The sequence below is a fragment of the Megascapheus bottae genome, chromosome 10 (genome assembly GCF_031878675.1).
Source record: "Megascapheus bottae isolate mThoBot1 chromosome 10, mThoBot2.hap1, whole genome shotgun sequence".
Classification (NCBI taxonomy): domain Eukaryota; kingdom Metazoa; phylum Chordata; class Mammalia; order Rodentia; family Geomyidae; genus Megascapheus; species Megascapheus bottae.
This window is the reverse complement of record NC_143518.1, coordinates 61609790-61615799: the sequence shown is the minus strand read 5'-3', so window position 1 is coordinate 61615799 and position 6010 is coordinate 61609790. Positions and strand designations below refer to the sequence as shown.

The window sequence follows — 6010 nt, the reverse complement described above, 5'->3', positions numbered from 1 at the left end:
AATGTTTCAAGAGTACTTCACAATGATGTCAGTTACCTCATTGTTACAGTAAAGGAAGATCACATTATCAGGTATCCTTCAACTTGTGTTCCATATTTGCCTTTAGAATTGAATTTTGTTATACCTATGCTTTATTTACACTTTGGGTAGAAATATTCATAATTCTAGGTCTAATCAAGTTTGCATCACTTTCATTATTTTTACCAACTTGGCCTTCATACTTACTTGCATAATTCCTAACAAAGAGAAATCACACTAATTCATCTTCCTGTAAACTTCTTACTGTTGAGCTCTGGTCAACCAAGGGAATTCATGATCATGGCATCAGAAAGTAGATAATGATAATGCAGAAGTAATACTTTATGTTTCATGCTGCTCTTTATACTTGGCACAGAAAGGATTGTAAGGAAAGCTAAATCATTGCTGAATCTCTAATAATTTCTCCCACTATTAATGGGTTTTAATAACTTCTTTTTAAATTCTGTGAGTGTAGATATGAACAAAACAATAAATTGCGAGTCAAGTGTAATGTAAAGTCTAGTTAAAATGGGTCAATATTATATTCTCTCATACAGCAAATGACTCATTTATAATCTTGGAATTCTATTCATATATAAACTCATTCATTTATCCACTTATTTATAAACTTCATTTTACCATGTTTTGATAACTCATCTGTTTTCTTAAATATCAAGGTCCTTTCTTCTTTGGCAGACATTTGTTTCTTAGTAAATGGCCTGTCAAAAATATCTTGCTCTTTTTAGTGACTCATACTTTAGTTTCTGAATCTGTCTTAGAAATGTGAGCTCTAGAAAGAAAATTAATCTCTCTTGACATTTAATTTCTTTGTGTTACATAAAGTAAATAGTAGCCATGCTACTTTGAATTGCCATTGCAAGGGTCAATGATATCATGTGTTTAAATTCAATTATTGAATTTCAGAAGCTAATATCTTACTATAACACTGTTGATCCTTGGATACAAGTACTCCATTGAATAAATATACTAGAGATATGTTCTCTACTTTGTAATTTTCTTGATGTTTCCTAAAAATGGAATATTTAAAAATACTTAGTATGGCACAGTGAAATTAACCTCCATTAAATAAATCAATGTTGAAAATGTATGCCATTTATCTTGCAAAATCACTAAGAGTTCTGGGCACAAGTGGCTCAAGCCTGTCTGTCCCCTGAGGTACTCAGGAGGCTGAGATCTGAGGATGGAGGTTCAAAGCCAGCCAGGAATGAAGTCGGAGAGACTCTTCTGTCCAGTTAACTGGACGTTTTCTTCTCACCAGAAAACGGGAAGGGGTGCTGTGGCTCAGGAGTAGGGCGGTAGCCTTGAGCTGAAGAGCTCAGGGACAGAGCCCAGGCCCAGAGGTCAAGTCCCACCATGAACAAATGGTTTCCCTCATTCGTCATACTCAGTAGAAACCTTGGGCTCTCCCAGCAGAGATTCAAAGCCACATAGAATGATGCTAAATGAAAGGACCTCCAGGATATCGAAACAAAAGCCATATCATGAGTGATTGTTGTCTTTATTGTGCTATGTTATCTCTCATCTCTTTTGCTGTCCCTTGGTTATCTCATATTGTTACAGTATTTCACCTTCTTATCTGATATATTGTGTATATATATGTATATATATATATATATATATATATATATATGGTTATTTGAAATTGGATAGGGAATGGGGGAAAACCAGATGAGGGGTGGGGATGGGGGGAGGAAAATGGGGACCAAGACATGTGAAAGGGTATCAATGTATGTGAATTAATGCACCTTCTATCTGGCAAATATCATGTAACCCTTCTATTAATTACAATACAAATATATGGGAAAAACTTAAATAAAAAATAAGTACTCCTGCTACCTAATCAGTTCCAAAATCTGGTAAATCAAAAGTTCACCGACCGTGGACTAAATCTCTGAATTCGGGGCTCCTCCTGCTCCCGCTGCGCACAGTGAGGCTGAGGAGGAGACCCAGGGGGAGCGGACCAGGACGGCCAGCGAGGACGGCGGGGGGGGGGGGGGGGGGCAGACACGGCAGCCTGGCGGTGGGCACCAGTCCAAGTGATGACGCCAGGTCCAGGTTATGACCCCTCCCGGGCCGCGGTGAGCAAAGAACCCGAGCGCCTCCACCACCAGGCAGCTTTCCCGCAAGGCTGCCCGGGCTTGACCGCAGAGCTGCAGAGGACGCGGTGGGCGCTGGACGCGGTGGGCAGCTGGATGTGGTGGCCGGCTGGACGCGGCTCATAGTTCGTGGCTCTCGCCCTGGGGACCTGTCTCTGGCCGGCCTGCGCGGTCATAGTCAATGCTCAGCACCCTGAGCCGCGCAGGAAGAGGCAGGAGAGGAGGAGACAGCCAGGCCAGGGCGCCTCCAGCAGCCGCCCCGGACGGCCTCCCCTCCTCTCCCATGCCAGGACCGCCACTCCAGCCGTCACCCAAGGACACAGAGGACGGGCTCACCTCATCCCAGCTCCACATTGGGGCAGTGTTTTATGCAGGATGCCCAGGAAGGACAGAATGCAGGCAGATCCAATCTGAGAGACCTGCACCCCGACTGGCAGCGATCGGGAGGCGGGAAGTGACCTATCGATGCACAGGAAAGACGCTTCCCAGGTTTATGACAGTTATTAGATGCTACAAAGGCTCTCCAGGCATGGCCACTGAGAGACAAGAAAACATGTTGGCATGGTCACTCAGGAGGAGGACTCCACACAGACCCAAAAGAAGGGGTCATCATGAAACCTCACTGAGGTTTCAGTCTGCAAGGGATCATGTATACATCATGTATACATTCGTGGCCTCATAAGATTATAGTGGAGTTAAAATATTCCTGTGCTTATTGAACACATAGCTAAAAAGCAGGCTAACGGAAAGAAAAATAATACAGAAGAAAGCAAACAGTCTCCAAGAAAATGAAGGCAGCTTTGCAGACCTAAATAAGCTAAAGTTTGGAAACAGCTGGAACTCTTAGCCAGAGCAATAAGGCAAGAGGACATCAATGGGATTCACATAGAGAAAGAAGAAACTAAACTATTCCCATTCACAGATGACATGATCCTATACCTAAGTGACCACTCCCAAACTCCTAGAATTAATAAACCACTTTAGCAAAGTGGCAGGATACAAAATCAATCTTCAGAAGTCAGTAGCTTTTCTGTATGCCCACAATACATAAACAGAGGAGAAATCAAGAAAATGATCCCATTTGCAATAGCCCCCAAAAGAATAAAATATTTAGGAATCAACTTAACCATAGACGTAAGGAATTATTTAATGAAAACTATAAAAGCCTAATGAAAGAAATTAATGGAAAGACATCCCATGCTCATGGGTAGGGAGAACCAATATAGTGAAAATGGCTATACTGCCAAAATTGATAAACAAATTCAACACAATCTCCATTAAAATCTCAAAGACATTCTTTACTGAAATAGAAGATGTAATCCAAAGGTTTGTATGGAATAAGAAAAGACCTAGAATAGCCAAAACAATTCTAGGCAAAAAGAGCGATGCAGGTGGTATTACAATACCAGACTTCAAATTCTACTATAGAGCCATAATTACAAAAACAGCATGGTATTGGCACAAAAATAGACCAGAAGATCAATGGAACGGAATAGAAGACCCAGAAATAAAACCACATACCTATAGTCAACTTGTATTTGACAAAGGAGCCAAAGATATACAGTGGAACAAACACAGTCTATTCAATTATTGGTGATGGCAAAACCGGGCAGCCACATGCAGAAAACTAAAAATTGACCCTAGTCTTTCACCATGCACAAGCATTAACTCAAAGTGGATCAAAGACCTCAATATCAGACCAGAAACCTAGAAACTGTTACATAATAGAGTAGGAGAGAAGCTGGAACTCATAGACAGGCAAACACTTCCTGAACAGAGTTCCAGGGTCACACAGATAGGAGAGAGACTCAACAAATGGGACTACCTGAAAATAAAAGGCTTCTGCACAGATAAAATCATAGCTACTAAAGTAGAAAGACAACCAACTGGGAAGAGATATTTACCAATAATGCATCAGACAAATTGCATAATACCCAGTATCTACAGGGAACTCAAGAAACTAATTCCCCCCCACCCCCGCAAACCCAACAAACCATTCACTAAATGGGCAAGGGAAATTTCAAAAGAAGAGGTTAAAATGGCAGAAAAGCATATGACAAAATGCTCATCATCCATGGTCATAAAGGAAATGCAAATAACCCTGAGACCATCTTACCCCAATTAGAATGGCCAAGATTCTGAACTCAGACAACGACAAATGCCTGCGGGGTTGTGGAGAAAAAGGAACCCTACTGCACTGCTAGTGGGATTGTAAACTAGTTCAGCCACTCTGGAAAGCAGTGTGGTTTCTTTAAAAATTGAAAATTGACCTTCCCTACGTTCCCACCATGCCACTTCTGGGCATCTACCCTGAACATCATAACCCAGGATATGATAAGGACACCTGCTATGTTTATCTCTGCACTATTCACAATAGCCAGGTGATGGAAACAATCCAGATGCTCTACTACAGATGAATGGATAAAAAAAAATGTGGTACCTATATACAGTGGAATTCTACATAGCCAACAGACAAGATAAAATAATGGCATTTGCTGGGAAGTGGATGAAGCTAGAGCAAATCATGTTATGTGAGACAAGTCAAGACCAAAAAAAAAAGGCGCATGGTATCCTTAACATGTGGATATTAGATCCAAACAGTACAAGAGCGAAAACTCAATATTTGGGTACCCAAGGTTGTGGACATGGTCTTGGAGATGTAAAAATAACTACATAGACATAAAAATCTCTGATGGGCTATATACTCTATAGACATAATATTTTATTAACATAGATGAGTATGTATCTACAACATGCATACCCTCAGCCTAATTTTAATTATGTTCTAAAATCTAAGTGCCAGTGATTGTATATAGAAATTCCCTTCTTGAATCCTTGTTTGTTAAACATGACATTTGAAATATGATATAAAATCAATGTTAATAAATTTTTTCCATTAAAAAATTCCTAACCTAAAATAATTCCAGATCCAAGAGGATGTGGTGAAGATGACACGGGCTCAGAGAATGCATCTCCACGCTGGATTAACAATGTCGAGACACATTCCTCCCCGCATCTGTGTGGAGAAGAGAAAGAGCGTTCAAATCCATCCAATCTTCTAGAACTTTATGCACAGGCTAGTTTGGATATGACCTGTTTTGTAGAGAATAAGCTAGTGGATGAAGATTTTTCCTGAAGATTCTTCACAGAACGTAAAAGAGCTAATCAGTTTTCTTTCAGAACCGGAAATTTTAGTTAAAGAAAATAATGTACGTCCCATACCTTGTGATTTGCTTGGGGATGAGCTGCTGGCCGGAAGCCCTGCTCTACATGTACTGTCATTCTCTGACGAAGAGAAAACAGTGTGCTTAAAAAGTACCTTGTTGATGGAATCAGCTACTTGCTACAGATGCTAAATCGTCGTTGTCCTATCCAGTTCAATGAAGGAGTTTCTTCCCAAGATCTGGGCACAGCTAAATTACTAAGCGCAGGAGTATTTAGTGATCTTCACTTGCTGGCAATGATGTACAGTGGAGAAATGTGCTCTGGGGATTGAAGGATTGTGCAGATTAACACGCAGAAAATCATGAAGTGGACGTCTCTGTTTCATACATTTAAAATTTCTATTTAGGTATTCAATACAATGTTTTCCAGTGATTTTCTTATTTTGTTTAAAATGAAATACATAGTTTCTCAAACAATGCAGATAAAAATCAATTCATAGGGCCAGGAGTTTGGCCTAGTGGTATTGTGCTTGCCTAGCATGCACAAAGACCCGAGTTTGATTCCTCGGTACCACATACATAGAAAAAGCCGGAAGTGGTGCTGAGGCTCAAGTGGTAGAGCTCTAGCCTTGAGAAAGTCCAAGGACAGTGCTCAGGCCCTGAGCTTAAGCCAGGACTGGCAAAAAAAAAATCAAGTTATGTTACTACATC

The 6010-nt window shown here is 40.7% G+C and overlaps 1 pseudogene; it reads left to right on the top strand.

Annotated features, from left to right (window-relative positions):
* The first annotated feature begins 2316 nt into the window (after positions 1-2316).
* Positions 2317-5693, top strand: LOC150058594 (RAB7A-interacting MON1-CCZ1 complex subunit 1 pseudogene; annotated as a pseudogene).
* Positions 5694-6010: the final 317 nt, after the last annotated feature.